This window comes from Ursus maritimus, unplaced genomic scaffold (assembly GCF_017311325.1).
Source record: "Ursus maritimus isolate PB19 unplaced genomic scaffold, ASM1731132v1 scaffold_2, whole genome shotgun sequence".
NCBI lineage: Eukaryota > Metazoa > Chordata > Mammalia > Carnivora > Ursidae > Ursus > Ursus maritimus.
Window position 1 is genome coordinate 21,832,315 of NW_024424452.1, and position 22,490 is coordinate 21,854,804.

The window sequence follows — 22,490 nt, forward strand, 5'->3', positions numbered from 1 at the left end:
TTCTCCGTCCCTTCCATATTTCTCCTCAGGTCATCAGGAGAGAGTACCGGAGGCCTGTGACGGTCAGGTGCAAGGAGACTCTGTGCACAGGCAGGTGCCTTAGACTTTTTTTGGGGGCCTTAGACTTTTCCTCGAGGCTCATTTTCCCTCTTCACGGCATTGTTTACATTTTGCTTACCTGTTTTCAGCTGCTAATAGCTGAACTTTTCTCTCTCTCAGCTCTGGCCTCCTTTCTTTACTATGTAGCTCTGCAAAAATTACTGGAAGAACTGTCTGACACCCCCAGTCTGGACTCACTCACCTCCCATCTGTGATTGTAACCTGCTCGGCAGCAATTTTCCCTACATCTGGCCACAGCCCCCAGATTTCTCTTCGAGGAACTCCCACTCCCACTTTGGATAAAATCCTGGCAGGCCAAGGGGGTGGGTGCGTGACTGAAGTTAAGACGGTCAGTGCCAATTGTGTCATAAAGACTGGAAACTGTTGGACTGAATCTTCCTCACCAGCCTCTCCTACCAAATCCCTTTGGCTGTCTTCATTCTCAACCTTTCTTTCTTTTAAAAGATTTATTTATTTTGAGAGAGAAAGACTACAAGCAGGGGGAGGGGCAGAGGGAGAGGATCTCAAGCAGATTCCACAGATCGCAGAACCCAACGCGGGCTCGATCTCCCAACCCTGAGACCCTAACCTGAGCCGAAACCAAGAGGTGCCCTCGTTCTTGTCCTCTCTGAGACCTGGTTCTTCTACATTCCTCTGTGTTCTGTGAGTCCCCACATGTCCTTCCAATAAAGTACTACTAATTCAAGTTAGTGAGCATTGGTTTCTGTGGCTTACACCCCAAGAATCCAAATCTTATCTTTTTACACACTGGCTTCCTCCCTGCTGAATATCCACTCGCCCCACTGGATTACAAACTCCATGAGGGCAGGGAGCCATTTTGGATCTTCCCAATGGTCTGTGCCCCACTTCCCCCCATTCCACTGATCTCCCCGGATGACCTCACTCCTTCCCCAGCCTTTAACCACCACGGAGGAGCTGCGGACTCGCAAGTCTGTAACTGCAGATCCAACACACCCCTGCTCTAGGCTGGAATGCCCAACTGTCTGTGGACCGGACACCGCACCTCGACAGCTGAACTCCCCATTTCCCCCCCCAAACTCACTTCTCTCTTTTGCCTGTCCTTGCAGCTGACATCAACATGGATCCACTCACAAAGCAGAAAACCCTCAGGGTCATTCCTGACTCCTTCTCTCATTCCGGTAAGTTCTCAAGGAGCCCCCTCCTCTCCCAGCGTGCTTGCATAGCCCCCGGCTTGTCATCTAGTTCTTCCTGACCTCCACGCTTCCACTCTCCCCTCCCTCTGTCCGTTCTGCATCCTGCGTCTGCCAGGGAAATCTTTCTAAAGCACATGCAATCTTGTCAACCATCAACTATTCTTTTGAATATTCCTTGACTCGGTACTCAAGGCCACTGCCTTGCCTTTCCAGAATTAATCTCTTGCCACTTCCTGGCAACCCAATGCTCGTGTCATGCTGAATACAAAATCCACTCCCCAAACACATCCTGCTCTGTCAGGTGTTCTGTAACTTGCTGAGTTTTTTTTGTTAAGACTCTGGATCATCTTTCTTATCTCTCTCACCCTGGAGAACACTGACTCATCTTTCCAAGCCCAAACCAAAGTCACATCATCTGTGAACCCTTTCTTATCATTTCAAGGCACGCGGTGCATCCAGCTACCAGCACCCTCACCCCACCGCGCAGAGCCCCTCAGATACGTGTTCACGCACATCAGCACATGGTCAGCCACTCGGGCAGCTTTCTCATTCGTATTTGCCTTCCTAGCACAACACCCAGTATACCACAGGTGCTCAATACATGGATCAAAGATCCAGTGTCAAAGGCAGGTGCCTACTCACAGGTTATCTCGGGTCCTCAGAAGTTACAAGTGTTCGTTCAGGAAGCCCAGCCTTTTCTTGGCATCCTGGCCTCGGGCAGAGGAAGGTTTCAGCAGACAGTCCTGGGTGGGGGCGGGACATGGTGCCATTTTTAAGATTTTTATCACGGCCACAGGTACTGAGGCTCAGATGGGGGAGGTCCAAGCTTGGCTTCGACCAAACCTCCACATATAAGAAGGTAAAATGAGGTGTAAGAAGGAACCCATCTTGTGCCCTGTTTTGCTGACTGCAAACACACTCCCTTGCCCGAAGCTCCCGCGGTGTTGAGGGAGAGCAGGGCTGTGGTGGGTCCGCAGTGTCACGGGGGTGGTGGGGGGGTAAAGTCATGCTGCCCACTGAGACCACCTGCAGAGCTTCTGGAGATATTTAAATGGCCAGGCCCTACATCAGACTATTTAAATCAAAAACTCTGAAAGTGGGGCCTGGACCTCTGCAATTGTGAAGCTCCCCAGTTGATCCCAGTGCACCCCAGGGCCAAGAGCCACTACTGCAGACTGCGTGTCCCTTCGGCCACTTAGCCTTTAATACAGTTGTTCAGGAGCATCAGCTGGGGCGCACCTTAGAGGAAAAGAATCCAGGCCCCTCCCCTGGACACTGTGACTCTGTGGGTTTGGAGTGCAGGAATCTACTTTTGTAACAAGCTCCCCCGTGATTCTTACCATCAGAAAAGCTTGGGAAGAGCCGCCTTAATCAAATGTACCCTCACCAGTAACGTGCTCACGCTCACTCCTACCTAATATAGATTGATTCGTGTGTTCACGTCTCTGCCCATCCCCACCTCCAGCCTCAGACCGTGAGTCCCAAGAGAACAGGGGCGGTGTCTGTCTCGCTCACTAGTCTCAGCACCAAGGAGGAGACTGGCACTTAGTAGGGGAGCAGGCAATGTCTGCTGAAGGGAAAAACGAAGTCAGGGCTTTCATCTGGGAAGAATGAGGAAGAAGCAATTTGTGTCACTGGAGACGTGTGTCTCTTCCGTGCCACAGAAGTCTGTACTCTTACCTTCTTCCTGAGGGAAGAATCACAGACTTCCTGAGGACCCTACCAAAAAAAAGGGAAAAAAAAAATCCAAACACTCTCTTGCCAGCCCGAGGCTCTCCGGAAAGGATGTTGTTTAAGCTGCCCGGTGGGGCAGAGGCCGCTCCCGGGGCCCCGCTGTCCACACCAGGGACATCCCCTGCATGTCAGGACACGGGAGCCTGTCTGAGCTGCTCCTGGTTATGACCGGTAAGCCTCTCTGGAAGGTTTCATTTTCTACGAAATCTATACACTGCATGTATATGTTCTGGAAGGCCTGGCTGCCTGGGGGACTCTGGTGATTTATTAGCTCCTAACTGGGCAACTAGGCTCCTTGAAAATCATTGCGGTCTCCAGAGGGATAATTAAGAGCAGAAGAGGAGGAAAAAAGCTTTATTGCAAGAAACTGGTTCTTACAACGAAGGCCGCTCACCCTCTGCATGCCGAGCCAAGCGCAGGCCCAGCCCCTGTGGCCGTTTAGCCTCATCTGGTTGAGAGGAGAAGTGAGGACCCCTTCCTTCCTGGTCCACAGCCCCGAATCCTTATACTTATGGGACCCAGGAGCAAAACATGAAGTCCCAGCTTGAACTCCACCAGCAATCCCTCACTGCTCGCAGGATAAAGGCCTTAATGGGACTTACGTGGCTCTTCTTAATCTGGCCCATGGCCACCCCGGCTTCTGGTCAGACTAGACAATTCAGGGTTTTCCCCACAAGACTATATTTCATGCTAAGGGTTAACTTCTCACGTGTTATGAAGCCCTCGGTAGCCTGTCAGAACTTCAGCTCTTAGCTCATCATCACCTCCACCAAGGAGCCTTCCCCGCTCCTTTCTTTCCCCCTTCCCCGAGGAAGATGTAGGCATTTGCTACCCTTGTGATTCCATGGTGCCCACTGCAGACAGAGCCCCCATTTTACACATCATCTGTGTCTTATCAGCGCCCTAGAGTGTAAGGTCACGGAAGGCAGGGATCACGGCTGTCACATCTCTACATCAACAACGCTTGGCCTATGCCTGGTAGGCACTTATGTATTCATTCATTAAACAAACATCCACGAAGCACCTACTGTATCCCAGGGATACAAAAACAGGCAGGTGTAACCTCTGTCCTCAAGGAGTTAACAGCCTTGTGGAAACAGTGGTGGTGGTGGTGGGTGTCCTCATTTCCCAGAGTGAGGGCCAGCACCTGAACCTGGCCTCCCACAAGGGCGGGGGGCTTCTTCCCTCTGGCCAGAGGGGCTAGGCCTGAACCCAGTTTCCCCCATAGGTCATCAAGGTGCCGGGCAGCTGGCTTTCCCAGATAACTCCTGTGCCCAGCCTGCCTGGTGTCCCAGTAGTGTGATGGTCCCCTAGGTGGCAGGGCTGCTCTCACCCCGCCCTAGAAGACGGGAAACTGCTGGAGGTGTGGGGGCAGAGTCCCTTCCCTGGAGCATACACCCAGTCTGTCCAGGCCCTGGCAGGTCCCTTGGGGCGAGGTCAGAAAACAGTTAATCCCATGCCTGCCTCTTCTACTGAGACCCCTGGTGCACAAGTTTACCCAGTACAGCCTGTTTCTCTTCCATACCTCGTGCACTATGGAATTTGTCCCGGGTCCTGCTGTGTGACAGAGACCAGAAAAGGATGTTTGGAGGCAGTGGACTGCTCTAGGGGCTGGTTGTGAGTATGGCATCTGGAATCAAAGAGACCCTTGCGAACCACAGAAATGGGCACACCGCTTATTTCCCTGAGCGTAATGTGCCCCACGTTCATCCACACTGTCACAAGGGGCAGGATTTCAGTCTTTTTTTTACGGCCGAGAGAAATAAGCCCGATACAGAAAGACAGATACTATACGATTTAGAAGTCGAACTTAGAGAACCAGAGCGTAGAATGGTGGTTGCCAGGGGTGGGAGGGAGGGGGCAATGGGGAGATGTTAGTGAAAGGGTACAAACTTCCAGTTCGAAGATGAATAAGTCCCGGGGATCTAATTACAGCATGGTGACTCTAGTTAACAATACTCCATTGTATACTTGAAATTGGCTAAGAGAATAGATCTTAAGTCTCAGCGCACGCACACACACCGTAACTATATGAGGTGATGGATATGTTAATTAACTTGATTGTGGTAATCGTTTCACGATGTATACATATATGAAATCATCTCGTTCTACATCTTTTTTTTAAAGAAAGCAACAAACGTGAAGCATGCACCGGCCGTACACATGGTCTGCTAAGGGCTGAATGTTTATATCCTCCTTCAAATTCATACTTTGAAGCCCTACCCCCCACCCCCCGCCATGTAACCATCTTTGGAGGCAGGGCTGTGGGAGGTAATGAGGTCATGAGAGTCAAGTCCTCATAGATGGGCTTAATGCTGTTATAAGGACGAGACAAGAGAGATGATCTCCCCCCCACCCCCAATCATGGGAAGATCCCGCAAGAAGGCAGCCGTCTGCAAACCAGGAACAGAGCTCTCAACCTGAGGAACATCGGCAACCTGATGTTGGGACTTCCAGCCTCCAGAACAGAGAGAAGTAAATGCCTGTTGTTAAAGCCCCCCCACCCCTCCGTGGCAGTGATGTGACAGCATCCGGAGCCAATAGCAACGCGGTCCCCAATGCCCTGGGCATGAGCTAGTGCCCGCACGGTTCTCAGCTCTGAGAACCACCCCCCTCGGTCTCCACATGAACTCCAGGCGGCCGCCACCCTCACTGATTCCTGCTTGCGGGCGGAGGAAATTGGGGCACTGAGAACGCACGTCATCGCCAAAGCAACCGCAAGTCGCAGAATCTGGATTCAAGTGTGACTCTAGCACTAGAAGAAAACGTGAGAATGTAAAATTAATCTTGGCACGAGGACAGCCTTTCTAAGCATGAGACAAAAATCATGAAGGAAGAAACTGAAAACTTAGACTCTGAAAAATGGAAGTCTCCGGGATGGAAAAAAGAAAAAAAACACCATAAATAGAATAGAGGGAAAATGACCCCTTGGAAACGTATTTGCGGCATGTGAGCCTGAGAAACAAAGGGATGACTTGTTTCAGAGTTCCTGCACATCAGTAAGACAAAGAGAACCAGCGGGTAGAAGGCAGGCACACAGACCATGAGAAGAGTGAATAGGAAAAGAGTTTGGATTAAAATAAGTACATGAGAAAGATACTCCATCTCTCACAAAGTTAAAGAAATGCAAATTAAAACTATAATGAGATAATATCCACCTTGAACACTGGAAAAATATATTTTATAAAAATGCTAACAGTTCTTGCTGGCCAGTGTGTTGAACGAAGCACTCTCCGGCATCGGTAGGGGTGTCAACGGGGCGCAGCAGGATGGCAAGGAGAGAGTACCTCCCCAGATGGAAAAGGCACCCTTTAATCCAGCAATTCTATCTGGAAATTTATTTGTCCAGGCGGGTGAACACCTGTGTGCGTGGGTGTCTGTTGCAGCATCCGGGGCAGAGATGGGGAGGCCCGACCAGACGTCCGCTCCTCCCTCCAGAGTACAGCTGTTTCTAGAGGGAAGGTGTCCAGCCAACAGCTACACTTCCCAGCACCCAGTCCGCGTGAGGCGCGGTGCCTGGTGCTTGCCACGGACTGGACCGGGAGTAGAAGCTTGGTGTTAACCTCAGCCAAGGTGCTCACATAATAGGGGTGTCCTCCTCACGGTCACTTCTGTCCACTGGCTGAATGCAGGGAACTCTGGAGGGCCCAGAAGGGTAGAATGAGACTTGATTTCTACCTTTCCCTTCCTGCACTCAGTGGATTTTTCTTTGCCATAACTATGTATTCTTTGTAGTTAAAAAAAACTAGCTAATAAAAAAAGTGATGTTAAAAAGTCTCCATTGAGAACTGTTTCAGAAGAAGATGGCCTGTCTGGAAGCAGTTTCGTGGAGTGAGGGGGAGGAAGCGTGTTTGGAGGAGCCGAGGTGTGGGTGGGAAGCAAGGCACTGGGAGGCCCAGAATGTTCAGCTCCCCTCTCAAGCAGCTTGGCTCAGAAAGGAGGGAGGGTGACTGTGGGTGTTGGATGAATGGGTTTTGCTGCTACATGTACAGCTCGGTAAGTTTCCAGGCAACTGGACCTCAATCTCTCAGGCACCATCTGTGGCTAGTGTGGCCTGAGCGTGGGGACACTATCAGGGCGCTTTCTGGGAGTAACTCCGGATTCCTTCTTTCTCAGTCTGGGCTTAGCTCCTTCCCCACACTGAAGCCTACCCTCCCTTTTCCCTGGGAGTAGCCCCCTAAATCAGTGCTTTTCACACTTTAATGTGCATCTGAACCTCCTGGGGGAGGTGGTCTTGCTGGAATGCGGATTCTGACTGGTAAGTCTAGGGAGGGGGCCTGAGACTCTGCGTTTCTGACCAGCTCTGCAGCAAGGCTGACCTGCTGGTGCACGGACCACCGTTTGAGTAGCAAGGTCTTACAGGAGTCCTGGTGATACTCGCACAAGCAGCATACTCAGCGAACGTTCACTGCATTTAGTGGAATTAGCTATTTCTTCTTCTTTGTATTTATTTAGTTTTTATCAAGATGTAATGAACATATAACATTTGTTTCAAGTGTGCAACGTGATTCGCTATGTGTACATATCGCAAAATGATCACAAGAAGTCTAGTTAACATCCATCACTACACAGTGACAACATTTTTTTTCTCCTGATGAGAACTTCTAAGATCTAGTCTCTTAGCAACTTTCAAATATACCATATGATTAACTGTAGTCACCATGCTGTAGAGTTCAAGTCTTTGATTTTTTAAAAAGCTAACTGTCCGTCCCTTCACCCTCTCCTGCCACAGTCCTATATACCTCCCCCAAGTTCTTGAAATAAAGCTCGGTGGCTCCACTTGCTCTCCTCACATGCATCCCCAACTTGTCCCATCTGCCACCCACCCCGTCACCCTGTGAAGCAGCGCTTGCTGAGGACACCCCCAAACAGCAATCCCAGTTCTGTCCTGGTCTTGTCACACTTCCCCATGGCATCAGACGCGCCCACTCCCTACTTCGTGAGAAATGTGTTTTTTCTTGGCTTTGGGAACATCTTTTGGTCGTCTTCTCCATACATATTTAAGTGATTTTCCCTCCACTTACCGTTTCCCTCCTCATGTCTCATTCAATGACCCCCACTATCCCCCAGTTGCCCCAGCAGCTCCCACACCTAATCCATAAGCAATCCAACTGGTAACCTCCCACACTGTCTCTTCTGACGGCGGGCACGGCTTCCTCATCCATGGTCAGAGCTGCAGGGAGCAGCTCTGCACCTTTCTCGAGGGAGGCACCGGCTTCTAGTATCCGTTCCGAGCCAGCTTGCTCTCGTGTGACCCTCCCCAGGGACACCAGCATCCAGGAAGCCAGACAGCACCTGGGGGCCACCAAGTGGGACCACGGCTACCAGTGATGATACCAAGTGGCAGCTTAGATCTTCACCCCCTCAGAGTCTCCCAAAGACAATCTCTGTGAAAGGAGATAGAGGAAGGGCAGGTAGGGGGAGGCCAGAGCACCCCTGAAGGGCAAGTGAAGCCGGCAGACGGGCTCCTCTACAAATGCCCGACTGCCAACACAAGGGGGCCTCGGCAAAGGGGGCAATTCCATTCCTCTGACCAAGCCACTCTCCCACTCTGCACGACGACTAGTTCAGACCTTTTCCACCAACTGCCAATGATCAAAGCCTGCTCTTTCCTGCCCCTTTCGGCTGCTGAGCTCACATCATACTCCAGAGAGAACTAAAGAAGCCATTCGGATACAATGTCCTCACTGTCCTGCTGCCAAACACGTAAGGTTTTCCACAATGACCAACCCCAGGCTGAGGCTGGAGGTGTCAGCCCAGTGGCCTTCTGAAGTCAGTGTCCCCATCTCCATCTCCCAGTGTTCCCCGCCTGCAGTGTCCATAGAAGCTGTACCCTCCACCTGTGCCCGGATCCATTCTAAGGACCTGTCAGGCCCTCCTGAAGGAGTTCCAAATGCTCCCCAGGCATCTGCAAACTCCCCAGCCCATGATCGGGTGAGTCAGTGAGTTTATGTTATTTTTTAAACACCAAGCTTTACAATCTCACTCTCTGGAGTCCCTGGGGCTACTAAGTTTTGCAGGGAGGAGCTGCAAGGCTGCCCCATTTCCTGCAGCATCACAGTGCCCCCTAGTGGGAGGTGACTCAACTGCAGCTGTTGAAGTCACCCCCCACCCCCAACCCCACCACCCTTCTCCCCTCCCATGCAGGGAGGAATTAGCCCAGGACAGGGAGTCCTTTCCATCTTGTCTTCTGCACATGCAAGTGTTCCAGAACACAGTGAGCTCCATGGTTGCAAAGGGTTAGCAGAGGCTGGCTTTCTGATCAGGGAGCAAGGAAAGCCATGGACAGGGCTGCTGGGAAGACCGCTGCTCACACACACATCATCCAGGCCTCTGCTGTGCCCAACGCCACATGTATGATTATTGAGTCAATAATACTTCTGCAGGGTCCAAGGCCTGCCCAAACTGTACAAACCTGGATTCTTGTCCAGGCTATGGTGTAGACAGTCCAGCTCTGCATTTCAGATCAGGAAAGTGTTCAGGATGCCCCTGCATGATGAGCTAGCAGATGCTCTTGAATCCCCAGTCCTACCTTTTCCTGTCTCCAGGCCTTTGCTCTTCTTCCTACCTGGGACACTTTTCCTGGTCCTCCCATGGCTCAGTCCTTTTCTCTTCTGGTCTCTGTTTACCTGTCACCACTCTTGGATATCACTCTCTACACCCCATGGTTTATTTCCTGCAAAGCTCTAAGCAGGATCTGTCGTCATCTTGCTTATCTGGTTGTGTATCTAATGCCTTTCTCCCCAGTCTGCAAACCCCATCAGGAAAGGATGGTGTCGTCCCTGCTGACTGTGGTATCTTTGGTCCTTGTCCCTGTGCCATCCTGTTACAGGCAGCCAAAAACCAATGACTCAAGCTGGCTTGAATGGAGGACATGGGAAGGAATCAGCGCCCAGACTGAGAAGACCGCGCTCCCTGAGGAAACCCAGAAGGCCAAGCTCGTCTATAGAAAGGGCTTCCCCAAGTGCAGTCAGTGCTCATCCACCGCGTGCGAGCGATTCGTGGACGGAGCTTACATCAGCTAGTCATGTGTTTACTTTAATGTACTTTAGAAAACTGGAACTAGGACATCACCTTCATTTCACAGATTTCACTGCTGAGGGTTGGGTTTAACTACACGGTGAACGCAGAAAATGTGAACTGATCTAAAGACGGACATTAAGTAATAGTAAACATGGCACATGAATCTGGCAGAAAGGAGATCCTTTGATGACTGAAGCCTGGGACCTCTGGCTCTGCTAAAGCAATGCTGGCAGGCCTGAAGTGATGTGGACCTACACTCATTCAACAAACAATGATTAAGTGCCTACTGTTTGCTAGCCATTGTGCCAGGTGCTGAGGCATGGCTCTAAATAAAACAGAGGTAGCGTGAAGCCTCTGGTCTGGTGGAAGAGATGACAAATAAATGTAGAATTACAATGTGGGGTGAAGGAGAAAAGGAGAGCAAGCAGAACAAGGGAACTGAGTGGCCAGAGAAACCCTGGAGGGGACATTTGAGCAGAAGGACAAGAGGTGAGCATAGGCTTGGGTGAGAAGACCAAGGAAGACAGAAGACAACAGGATAAGAAAAAACTAGGCATGGATGAGGTAAGATGGTACTGCAGAGAAGCTAAAAATGTATCCACAAATGACACTGGTAGCAGGAAAGAACAGAACTAATGACAGAAAATTAAAATCAGAACACACTTGAGTCTGATCTTGGGCTTCTCAAGGAACGGTCCACAAGATTGAACTGATGAGGGAGGAGGCAACATGGAAGACAGAATTGTCACAGGCAATGCACGGTCTGCAATGTTATTGAAGAGGAAATCTGAAACAAACTGGACAGGGTGATAGGCCAAGATTTCATTAAAGAGATATTTATGAAGATAAAAGATGGCTGTGTGGGCAGATCAAAGGCCAGCTTAGTCTTAACGAAATAAAACCCACATCCAGAAACGTATCTATCCATCCATCCATCCCACCCACCCACCCGCNCATGCGCCATCATCTATCTATACAGGCCCACATCAGGACAAGCAATTATACAAAGAGTGCAAAAGTTTTTTTTAAAGTATTATAGGTACCCAAAAGGGATAAAGCAAACAAAATGGGTTTTCTACAAATTCAAGCCAGACAAGGACTTTGCAGCAGCATCAAATGCTAGAAAAACACAGATTATTATCTATAGAGTTTTGCAGAAAAAAACCTTGTGACTTTCAGTACTTAGCCAATTTGCTTGTGAAGGCAAAAAAAAAAAAAAAAAAAAAAAAAAAAAGCATTACAAGAAGTGCAACAGCTTTAAAAGCATTCCACCTCTCTCCCCAAAAAGTTCCTTGAAAATGAAAGCAATGACCTCCGTGATGGTGAGAAAGAATTCAAGAACGGGGAAGTTGTGCATAAAAGGGCAAGGATTGGGATCAAACAAGCGGGAAGTCCAGATAGCTAACAAATTCTACTTCTAATATCATGATTTTCCTTTAAGAAATTAATCAATAAAGTTAAAAATTAGTTAATTTGATAAATCAAACCCAACATCCCAGATTAAATTATCAAAGAAGTTGGTGACAGAGGAAGAAGGGGAGGGTGGCAGAGTGTGAAAGTATATGAGGCACTTTCCCAAAGGGCACTGCCTACTCATTTGCTCTATTGGAGCAGAGTGTAACGAACAATTAAAAACAGGACATGTATCTTCCAAAACACTGGAAAATAAAGCAGCAAAGAAAATGCAGCTCATATAACAAAGGAGATGGGAAAGGAAAGCCAGGGGAAAAAATAACCAAAATTGTAGAGCAAGATGACAGAAGGGTACGAGTAGGAATGATTGTGGTAATATTAAAAATTACTGAAAATAAGCTAAACACCCTAATTTTTTAAAATGACAATAAAGATTTCTCATTCTAAAATAAAACCTAGTCATTTTTATGTTTACAAGACCACCCCAGGACACAAGGAAACATTTTATATGAAAATGGAGAGGTTCAGATACATCAGGAAAATGCCAGTCTAAAGAGAGCTGGAATCATGATATTAATACCAGAAAAAGTAGAATCCAAGGCAAAGGCATTAAATGAGACAAAGTGGGTCATTTAATATCAATAAAGGGCCCAAGTCACAGAATTTCCATCTAACATGGTGGATCAAACACAGTACTTATCCCCACTCCCTCTCGGGTAACCACTACATTGATAACGAATGAACAAAAAATATAAAGTCAACATATTAAGAGAAAGGGTGAGGAGCTGGTTGCAGACAATGAAGAGAGACATATTTTTGGAAGAAGGGAGGCTGATGTATGAGGGGTATTGGAAGAGAGAGCCAGAACAAGTGGCTGTGGGTGGGGGTGGCGGCTACTAATGAGAAGAAAGTGGATTCTTGCTACAGAATTTTCTGGAATTGGAGGCACCAGGGAGCCCGGTGGGGTGAGAGGCACAGGAGAACATACAGTCAGTGTCTGAGATCTCTAGAAGCAGCAGCTACATTGCAGAGGTTGCCCCCAACCCTACAGCCCAACCCAGACCCCTGCCCTGCTCCTGTTAGGGCAGAGGAGGGGAGATTATGCTTTTGGAGCTGCTGAGCCAGGCAGCCCCCAGACACCCACATGGTGGAGTGGGCCGAGACACCTGCCAGAATGCCGGCAGGCAGGCCCACCTACCCCAGGCTGACAAGCAGAAGCTCCCTGACCAGTCAAGATTTCAAGTAGTTACCTACCAAAGCATAATTTATTAAAAGAAAAGCTGTCACGTCCCATTGAGATCCATTATCATTACATCTAATATGAAATCATAATTCAGCTCAGAAATAGGTCAGAAGGAAAAAAATGATCATCTCAACAGATTCCGGAAAGGCACTTAGTAAATTCAACATCCATTACTAATCAAGAAAAAAATAATCTTAAGAAACCAGGAAGGCTGCCTCTTTAACATGAAAAAAAGAACATCGGTCTCAAACCCACAGGCACCGGCATACTGAAGGATGAAATAATACCAACAGCTACCATGTGTTGAGAGCCATGGGGACGGATAAGGCTCGAAGTACTTTCACATGTATTATCTCATTTAAACCTCATCTCAGTATCACCAGGTAGGTATTTGTATTAGCCTGATTATTCATGTAAAGAAACTTGTCACAGAGAAGTAACCTGCCCAAAGACCCAAGGTACTGATTGGTGAAGCCTGGCTATAAACCCAAGCCTTTTGACTCTAGTGACTATGTGCTGGTAACCCACAGGCTCCGAGTCTCATTAAAGTTAGGCAAGACAAAGATGCCTGCTAACACAATTAATATTTAATACTGTTCTATAATTTACAGACAGTTCAATTAAAACTTTAATAAATGGAGAGATGGGAAGTCATAACATTAGAAAGACATCCATTCTTCTCAAATTAATCTATAAATCAAATGTAATAGCAATCTAAATCCCAAGAGGACTTAAAAAATTGAATTTGACATTACAATTACAAAGTTTCTTTTGGATGAATAAATTAAAGATAAGAGCTAATGGATCGTGCTGGAAGGAAGAATCATGGGCGGGGAACTACAGTGTCACACAATATATATTATAAAGCTGTAGTAATTAAAACAGTGTGGTTCTGGCTTGGGAATAGGCAAATGGAGGAGCAGAATCTGAAGTCAGAAATAAACACAACTACATAGTAAAAGGCACATGGTAAAGGTGGCATTAATTTAAGTCAGCTGGGAAATTATGGCGCATTGGGACTTTGTTGGGGGCAATTAGCAAATTGAGAAAAAAAATAGAATCAAGTTTCCTCATTCACACCTACACCAATGTGAATTCAAAATGAAGTAATTCAAAGTGAAAAAGAAAACAGTGGAGTAAGGGATTAAAATATCAGTAAATATGTATATATTCTTGAGAACTGGGAAGGTTTTATACTCATAATACCAAAGGAAGAAAGCAAAGAAAAAGACTTTAATATAACCACATAAAAATTTCAAAGTTTTGGGAGACCAAAAAAAAAAAAAAAAAAAAAATCACCATAAGGGGAAATAAAATGCAAAGGAAAAACTGTGCTCTGTATATAAGAGATAAATATTTAATATCTGTAATAAATAGTTTTACAAATCAGTAAGGAAAATACCCCACCAGAAAACTGAGGAAAAAACACAATTCCTAAAAGAAGATATACAATGGGAAAAACATTAAAATTCATCAAGTATCAAAGAAACACAAATTAAATCCAAAGAAGAGAGCATTTTGACCTATCACAAAATTGAGAATTATTTAGTGTTACCCATGGTGCACAGAAACCTGCTAGGTTTTGAAAATAAGCTTACATTTTATGGAAGGCACTCTTCAGAATTTATCATGTTGAAATGTGAAGATATTTGCAGGCAGATATGTATTTTAAGGATGCACAACATTCATTTAAAGTGGTAAAAATTAATACTAGAAACAACCTAAATGTATATGCATTTAATGAAATGCGATGCTGTGATTATAAATAATGTTTCAGAAAGTAAGACATGGAGAACACACAGGTTTTAAACTGGTAGATAAAAAAAAGTCAGAAAGCACTACATACACATGACTGCTGGTCTCTGTGTGTGCAAGTGTGTGTACTTGGATGTCAAAAGGAAGGTCAGAGCTACCCCATGATATTCTGGTATCCTCTGTCTCCTAACTGTATGTAAAAATAGATGACCTGCTGCTGTTCGTGGTGACTTTTCCTGAAAGCTGTGTAGAACAGCCTGATCTTTGCTTGATATTCATACGAAACCCTTCCCTACTTTTAAATAGGAAAATCCAGTATAGAGAAATAGTCCATTTTAGCCAAATAACTTGTAACAGCAACCTCAAAAAGAAAATAAGGTGTAGATGCATAGAATATACTGGATGATACAGAGGACTATCAGGGTAGGCCTCCAGGAAGGAAAATTGGAGGGCTAAGAGCTGGGAGGAAACTCATTTTCCATGATATATCCTTTTTGTATCCTTTGACTTTTTTTCTTTTTTTTTTTGGTCAAATGCATCCCCCCTCCCCTTTTTTCAGAGGAGCAGGTGTGAGCAGGAGGGGGAAAGGGATAGAGAGAGCATCCTCAGTAGGCTCCGTGCCCAGTTTGAGCCCAATGAGGGGCTCGATCCCACGACCCTGAAATCAAGATCTGAGGGGAAATCAAGAGTCTGACGCTTAATCGACTGAGCCACCCAGGCACCCCCTGAATGTTTTTTTTTTTTTTTTTCTTTCCCAAATGAAGAGTACAGAAGAGGAAAAATACAGGCTTTGTAGCCAGGCATGTCTAAGTTTGAATCCGTTTTGCCACTCACTCATGTGCAGCCTCGGGCAAGTCACTAACCTCTCTCTGAGCCTCAATTTCCCCATTAAACGGAGGAGAAAATAGAAGTTAGTCTGCAGGATTGTGGGAAGGACTGATGATGTGTGGAAATTTCCTAGTGTGTTGGCTGGTGCATAGTAGGAGCTTGTTAGCTGTGGTTACTATGATTAATCTTGCAGCTGCCTGAGACTGTAGGGAGAGCCGGAGCAGAATCTAATTATCCATGTTGGAACAAAGCCAGGATACCTGAGTCTTGCAAAACATGCTGCTGAATGTTCAATCAAGATATGTAAGTACACACAGCCGCAGAACATGCCCAGTTCTTTCCCCAAGGGCTCGGGAAGTAAAATGCATCTTACCATGGCACATCTGCTCGTTTTTTAAAATTCCACAACTAATTAACCAGAATCCTCATCAGCAATCTCCTTGTGGATTAACTAAACATGTCAGCAAACCCTGGCCCTTTTCTGTTAAACACCAGCGATTTCTTCTACCCACTAGCGCCTCCAGCAAGATGCTGAATGCCTGGGGAGTTGAACAGAAAACAAAATCCAACTTTTACTTAACCTACTGGAAGGAATTTCTCATGCCACAGGTCAGTGTGATAGCTTTTGAAAATTAGGAAGGCACACTAAGTTAGCGGTTAAACCCCACAGGCTCTGGAGTCTGACATGACTTCTAATTGATCACTCCTTAACCAAGAAGTCACTGGTAAGCCTCTGTAAGCCTCATTCTTCTCATCTGTGAAATGGGGCCAATTATGGTGCTTACCTCATAGGATTACTCTAAAAGTTAGGGGTAAAGATAGCTAAGAATTAAATGTATACCATTACATCAGTGGTACTCGGCAAGGCCTCAAAAAAAAAGTTAACAAAACAGTCAGACATATGTGCTTTTGCATAAGAAGATCCGAAGGGAGGATAATGTCCCCATGAGTGCAATGGAGAGAAGGATGTAGGATATATGTAGCTGCACTCTCTTTAAGGAACCCTGTAAACGACCAGAAAAAACAGTTGCAAAGAACAACCACGTTGTCCTCTGTGCTAAGCTTATAAATGATTTGCTTATTCAGTATCTCCAAGACAAAAAAATGAGGAAAACTGTTTAAAGGTATGATTCCATTATAATCAAAGCCACTTCCTGAAATTAATGTAACATTTTGTGTCCACTACAACAAAAAACAAAAACAAACATTTCAGTGGTTTCAAGGGATTAAAAAAAATACGGCGAAGCTCCTTTAAGAAGAAAATCCCTTTAGAAAACCCCCAAAGTCTGGTTATTATTGTGATTATCTAATGGGATCGCTCATATATCAACATTATTCAAGGGATGGGTTGTCATATAAGTGTGATTATTATTTAACTCTACACACTTATTAGAAAAGTAATTTTCTGATTAGTAAGGAGGTCAAAGGAAAGATGTCAGAAGCTTTCCTTTTCCCTTTCTGATTGTACAAGATTGTCTCGAGGGAGACATGGGTTTTTCCTTATAATACCAAGATTCTTGAAATGGAAGAAGGTAGCCACCATTTAATTGCTACACCTTCAAATCAAACCTAAAAATAGTCATTGCTCCAAAGGCAGTTCTTTGGTCTATTTTATTTTTAAAGAACTATTTTTGTCAAAAGTCCATTATTTTCTAACCGAGAGCCTTTCCCCTAAGGTTAGGAACAAGACAAGAATGTCCACTCTCACCAGTTCTACTCAGCCTAGTACTGGAAGTCCTAGCCACAGCAATCAGACAACAAAAAGAAATAAAAGGTATCCAAATTGGTAAGGCAGAAGTAAAACTTCTATTTGCAGATGACATGATACTCTACATAGAAAACCCAGAAGACTCCACCAAAAAACTGCTAGAGCTGATAAACGAATTCAGTAAAGTCACAGAATACAAAATCAATCTACAGAGATCTGTTGCATTTCTGTACACCAATACTGAAGCAGGAGAAAGGGAAATTAATCCTATTTGCAATTGCACTAAAAATAATAATATACCTATGAATAAACCTACCCAAAGAGGTGAAAGACCTGTATTCTGAAAACTATAAAACACCGATGAAAGAAATTAAAGAGGACACAAAAGAAATTAAAAGACATTCCACGCTCATGGATAGGAAGAACAAGTATTGTTAAAATGTCTATACTACCCAAAGCAATCTACACAGTAAATGCAATCCCTATCAATATACCAACAGCACTTTTCATAGAACTAGAACAATCCTAAAATTTGTATGGAACCAGAAAAGACCCCAAATAGCTAAAGTCATCTTGAAAAAGCAAAGCAAAGCTGGAGACATCACAATTCCGGACTTCAAGTTATATTACAAATCCACAGTAATCAAAACAGTATGGTACTGGCACAAAAAAAGACACGAAGATCAATAGAACAGAAAACCCAGAGATAAATCCACAATTATATGGGCAATTAATCTTCAACAAAGCAGGAAAGAATATGCAATGGAAAAAGACAATCTCTTCAACAAATGCTGTTGGGAAAACTGGACAGCTACATGTAGAAGAATGAAACTTTCTTACTGACCACTTTTTTACACCATACACAAAAATAAACTGAAAACAGATTAAAGACCTAAATGTGAGACATGAAACCATAAAAATCCTAGAAGAGAGCAAAGGCAGTAGTTTCTCTGACATTGGCTGCAGCAACATTTTTCTAGGTATGTCTCCTGAGGCAAAGGGAAATAAAAGCAAAAATAAACTGTTGGGATTATATCAAAATAAAAAGCGTCTGTACAGCAAAGGTAACAGTCGACAAAACTAAAAAGCAACCTACTGAATGGGAGAAGATATTTGCAAATGACATAACCAATAAAGAGTTAGTATCCAGGGGGCGCCTGGGTAGCGCAGTCGTTAAAGCGTCTGCCTTCGGCTCAGGGCGTGATCCTGGTGATCTGGGATCGAGTCCCACATCAGGCTCTTCCGCTATGAGCCTGCTTCTTCCTCTCCCACTCCCCCTGCTGTGTTCCCTCTCTCGCTGGCTGTCTCTCTGTCACATAAATAAATAAAATCTTTAAAAAAAAAAAAAAAAAAGAGTTAGTATCCAAAATATATAAAGAAATGATACAGGGGCATCTGGGTGGCTCTCGATTTCAGCTCAGATCTTGATCTCAGGGTTGTGAGATGGAGCCCCATGTCGGGCTCCACACTGGGCATGGAGTCTGCTTAAGATTCTCTCTCTCCCTCTCCCTCTGCCCCGCCCCCCCATATTAAAAAAGAAAAAGAAAATGACACAATTCAACACCCAAAAACAATCCAATTAAAAATGGGCAGAAGATGGGGCACTTGGGTAGTTCAGTTGGTTAAAGCGGCTACCTTTGGCTCAGATCATGATCCCAAGGTCCTGGGATACAGCCCTGCACTGGGCTCCCTGCTCAATGGGGAGCCTGCTTCTCCTTCTCCCTCTGCCATTCCTCCTACTTGTGCTCTCTGGCTCTGTCAAATAAATTTAAAAAATCTTTAAAAAAATTAAATAAAAATGGGCAAAAGACATGAACATTTCTTCAAAGAAGACATATAGACGGCCAACAGACACATGAAAAGATGCTCGTCATCCCTTATCATCACGGAAATGCAAATCAAAACCACAATGAGATATCACCTCATACCTGTCAGAGTGACTAGAATCAAAAATTCAAGAAACAGGAAGTGTTGGTGAGGATGTGGAGAAAAAATAACTCTCCTGCACTATTGGTGGGAATGCAAACTGGTGTAGCCACTAGGGAAGACAGTGTGGAGGTGCCTCAAAAAGTTAAAAATGGAACTACCATCCTATCTAGCATTTGCACTCCTGGGTACCTCCCCCCCCCAAATACAAAAACACAACTCGAAGGGACACATGCACCCCTATGTTTATAGCAGCATTATTTCCAATAGCCGTATTATGGAACCAGCCCAAGTGTCAATCAGCAGACGAGTGGATAAAGAAGATGCACTACAGATATACAACAGAATATCAGTCTGCCATAAAGAAGAAAATATTGCCATTTGCAGGACCTAACGCATGGATGGAGCTAGAGTATAATGCTAAGTGAAATCAGTCAGAGAAAGACAAATATCATGATTTCACTCACACATGGAATTTAATTAAACAAATGAGCAAAGGAAAGAGAGACAAACCAAGAAACAGACTTCCCCCCACACCTCCAAGAAGCAGACTCTTAACCACAGAGAACAAACTGATGGTGGCCAGAGGGGCGGTGGGGGGCAGGGGGAGATGGGTGAAACAGATGAGGGGGATTAAGGAGAGGTCTTGCTGAGATGAGCACTGGATGATGTACGCAAGTGCTGAATCACTATACTGTACTCCGGAAACTTAACATAACACGGTATGTGAACTACACTGGAATTAAAAATAAAAACTTAATTTTTAAAAAGTCCATTATTTCCCAGGAAAAGGTTGTAGGCAATTCCCAAATCCCAGGTCTTAACCTCACCTCCTTAGTTGTGGTGGTAAAAACAAAAACCAAAAAACAAAACAAAAACCAAAAAACCTGTTGAATGTGTAAAGCATGACCCCAAGGAGAATGTTTCAGTGTAGTAAACATTCGGGCCTGGACGGTCCAGTGTCTCCCACTTCAAGGTCGAGGCACAAGGAGCAAGTCACAACAGCTCTCACACTCAGTCTCCACACACAGGAAATGGAGAAAGTAGTGTATTTCTGAGATGCACAGTGTTATGTGTCAGTTTGCCTGGGGTGCAGGAGGCCCAACTAGCTGGTTAGACAGTATTTCTGGGGGTGTCCGTGAGGGTGCTTCTGGAGGAGATTAGCGTTTGAATACAGAGTAAATCCTGAGTAAAGAGATCTGCATCCTCTGATCTGGAATAAAAAGGTAAAGGAAGGGTCAATTCGCTTTCTGTTCTTGAACTGGGAGAGTCCAGCTTTTCCTGCCTTCTGACCTTGGGGCTCCTGGTTCTCAGGCCTTCAGACTCGGACGGAATTTATCACCAGCTTCCCTGGTTCTCCATTTTGCAGACAGCAGATTGTGGAACTTCTCAGCCTCCATAACCGCGTGAGCCAATTCCTATAATAAATCTCCTCTTATATATAATCTATATATATCCTATTGGTTCTGTTTCTCTGGAGAACCCTGACAAATACAATTTCTTCCAGGGCTTCTGTGAGGATTAAATAAAATGTATATAAAATGTTAGTGCAGTGCCCTGCATGCAAACAATGTAATAATGTTCTGCTCAGCCTCCCTTTCTACTTGTTATCATTGACACTATGTTTGATTTGGGTTGTAAATTTATCACCCAAATTTTTAAGGCAGAAGCTTTCATTGTTCTCTGCGCTTCCTCCTTTGTCTATTTTCAGAAATGCGTGTGAGTCTGTCTCCAGGTTTTTCGATTCGTGTTGTTATTTGTATTTCGTGACTGTTTCATATTTGTATATTGTCTTTGTATTGTATTTCAGGTAGACACATCTATGTGTGTCTAGAGTGTAAAGGAAGATAGGTTGATCTCAATTTTCATGATGCAATGGTTATTACAGTTTCAACTCCTTCCTTCAACAGACACTGAGAAGCTCACTTCCTGGTGTCTGGTGCTGTCCTTGGTGCTGAGAGCAAATATTTGGCCTGAATGAAGGGCTCATAATCTAGCTAAGGAGACAAACAGCTACAGAAAAAGAAGAAATGCTGAAGGTTAACACACACTGAATGTGCAATGAAGGCAAGTGAGGAGGTGACATGTAACTCTATTCCAGAGGGTGAAAGAGTGAGAAGGCTTCTCATACAGAAGATGGCTAACTTGAAAAATAAGAATGTGCCCAATGGGCAAGGGAAGGGAAAGCATCAAATGCAAGCAGTGTGTGTGAGCGAGCATGCGGCATTCTAGGGCGAGAGGGCTCAGGATGGCAGGAATGAAAGGTGAGTATGATGCAGTGGGTGGAAAATTCAGGTAGGGGTCAAACACAGGGGTGCCCTTCATGGCATCCTTTGGAGTCTGACCTTCATGTGGTAGGTGACGGGTAGCCACTGTAGGAGTGATAGCATGACTGTACCACAATCAGATTCATAATTCAGAATGGGGCCGAAAAATGCCTACAGGGGCCAGACAGATGACATATATAAGAAGCCCATTGAGTTGATTCTCGGGGAACTGGAGAGCCTATGTCCCACCTTAATAAGGCAGCTACTCCTCAGCTGTAGGAATTGCTGCTGTGCAGGCTTGAGTATGGAAATGTGAGTTTCATGTGACTAGCTCAGTATTTAGATGCTGACATCTAATGACTTTTAGAAAACCACCATGTAGACCAAAAAAAAATCATATGTAGAGTGTGATGATGGCTCAAGACATCCAAAATGCACCCCCTGATGACAGTGTGGAAGGGGCAGACCTTGGAGGGAAGGAGACGTGTGCAAACTTGATACAGTAGGAATGAGGAAGGCTTGAAGTCACCATGTGATCGGAGAGGGAGCATGAGATGAGTGTGTGGAAAGTCTAGTCTACAGTGACTCTCTGGCTTCTGACTCAAAGGGCAAAGGGAGGAAAACTGACACTCGCCAAGTCAGGGGATACGAGAGGCTCAATAGGGTAAGGGGCAGGAGAAGGCACTCATCAGCTCAGGTTTTGGATGACTGAGGTTGGGATACGGACGAGATCATTTACAGTGATTACAGGCACTGGGATTACAGTGATTACAGATCATTACAGGCACTGGGAAACTGAGGCCAAGAGAGAAGGGATCTGGAAGGTGGGATCTGGAAGGTTGGATCTGGGGGGTACAGCCTGGAGGTGCTCCTCCAGAAACAGACTATGAGCGATGAGAGAACCACGATAAGCACAAGAGCTTGGTGGGCTGGCACAGGAAGGAGATCCAGGCAGAGGACTTTGAAGAACAGGATGAGAGAAGAGCAGAACCAGAAACATGTGACTGCTGGTTGCCCCCTAAAGCCTATTACCCCTGTCCCCACAGTACTCGAGCCTCTCGTTTCAGCTGCACATGGACCTGCCAAGGGAAAGACTACACTTCACAGCTTCCTTTGCAGCTCAGTGTGGCCACTGTGTCTAAGCCAACCAGATGTGAGCAGATGTGTGCCCATACTGCACCCCTACACCCATACCTGCACCTTGCTTCCTGCTGAGCCACCCTGGACTACGGGGTAAGAACAACACTCCAGGGATAGAGGAGCAACAAGGCAGAAGGGGCGTGGGTCCCTGGATGATGGTGTGGACTAGATCCTCATTG

General features: G+C 45.6%; 1 protein-coding gene and 1 long non-coding RNA gene across 3 annotated transcripts in view; one reads left to right on the forward strand and one right to left on the reverse strand.

Moving 5' to 3' along the window:
* LOC103668866 overlaps positions 1-6,776 on the forward strand; it is a 106,432-nt gene extending 99,656 nt beyond the window's left edge. The window contains exons 9-11 of the long non-coding RNA XR_005836035.1: positions 1,188-1,259; positions 3,040-3,179; positions 5,136-6,776. This is a non-coding gene — a long non-coding RNA (uncharacterized LOC103668866). The remainder of the gene's footprint in view (positions 1-1,187; positions 1,260-3,039; positions 3,180-5,135) is intronic.
* The window catches only part of HS3ST2 (heparan sulfate-glucosamine 3-sulfotransferase 2), a 240,819-nt gene that overhangs the window by 4,341 nt on the left and 213,988 nt on the right, over positions 1-22,490 (reverse strand). The window lies entirely within an intron of this gene.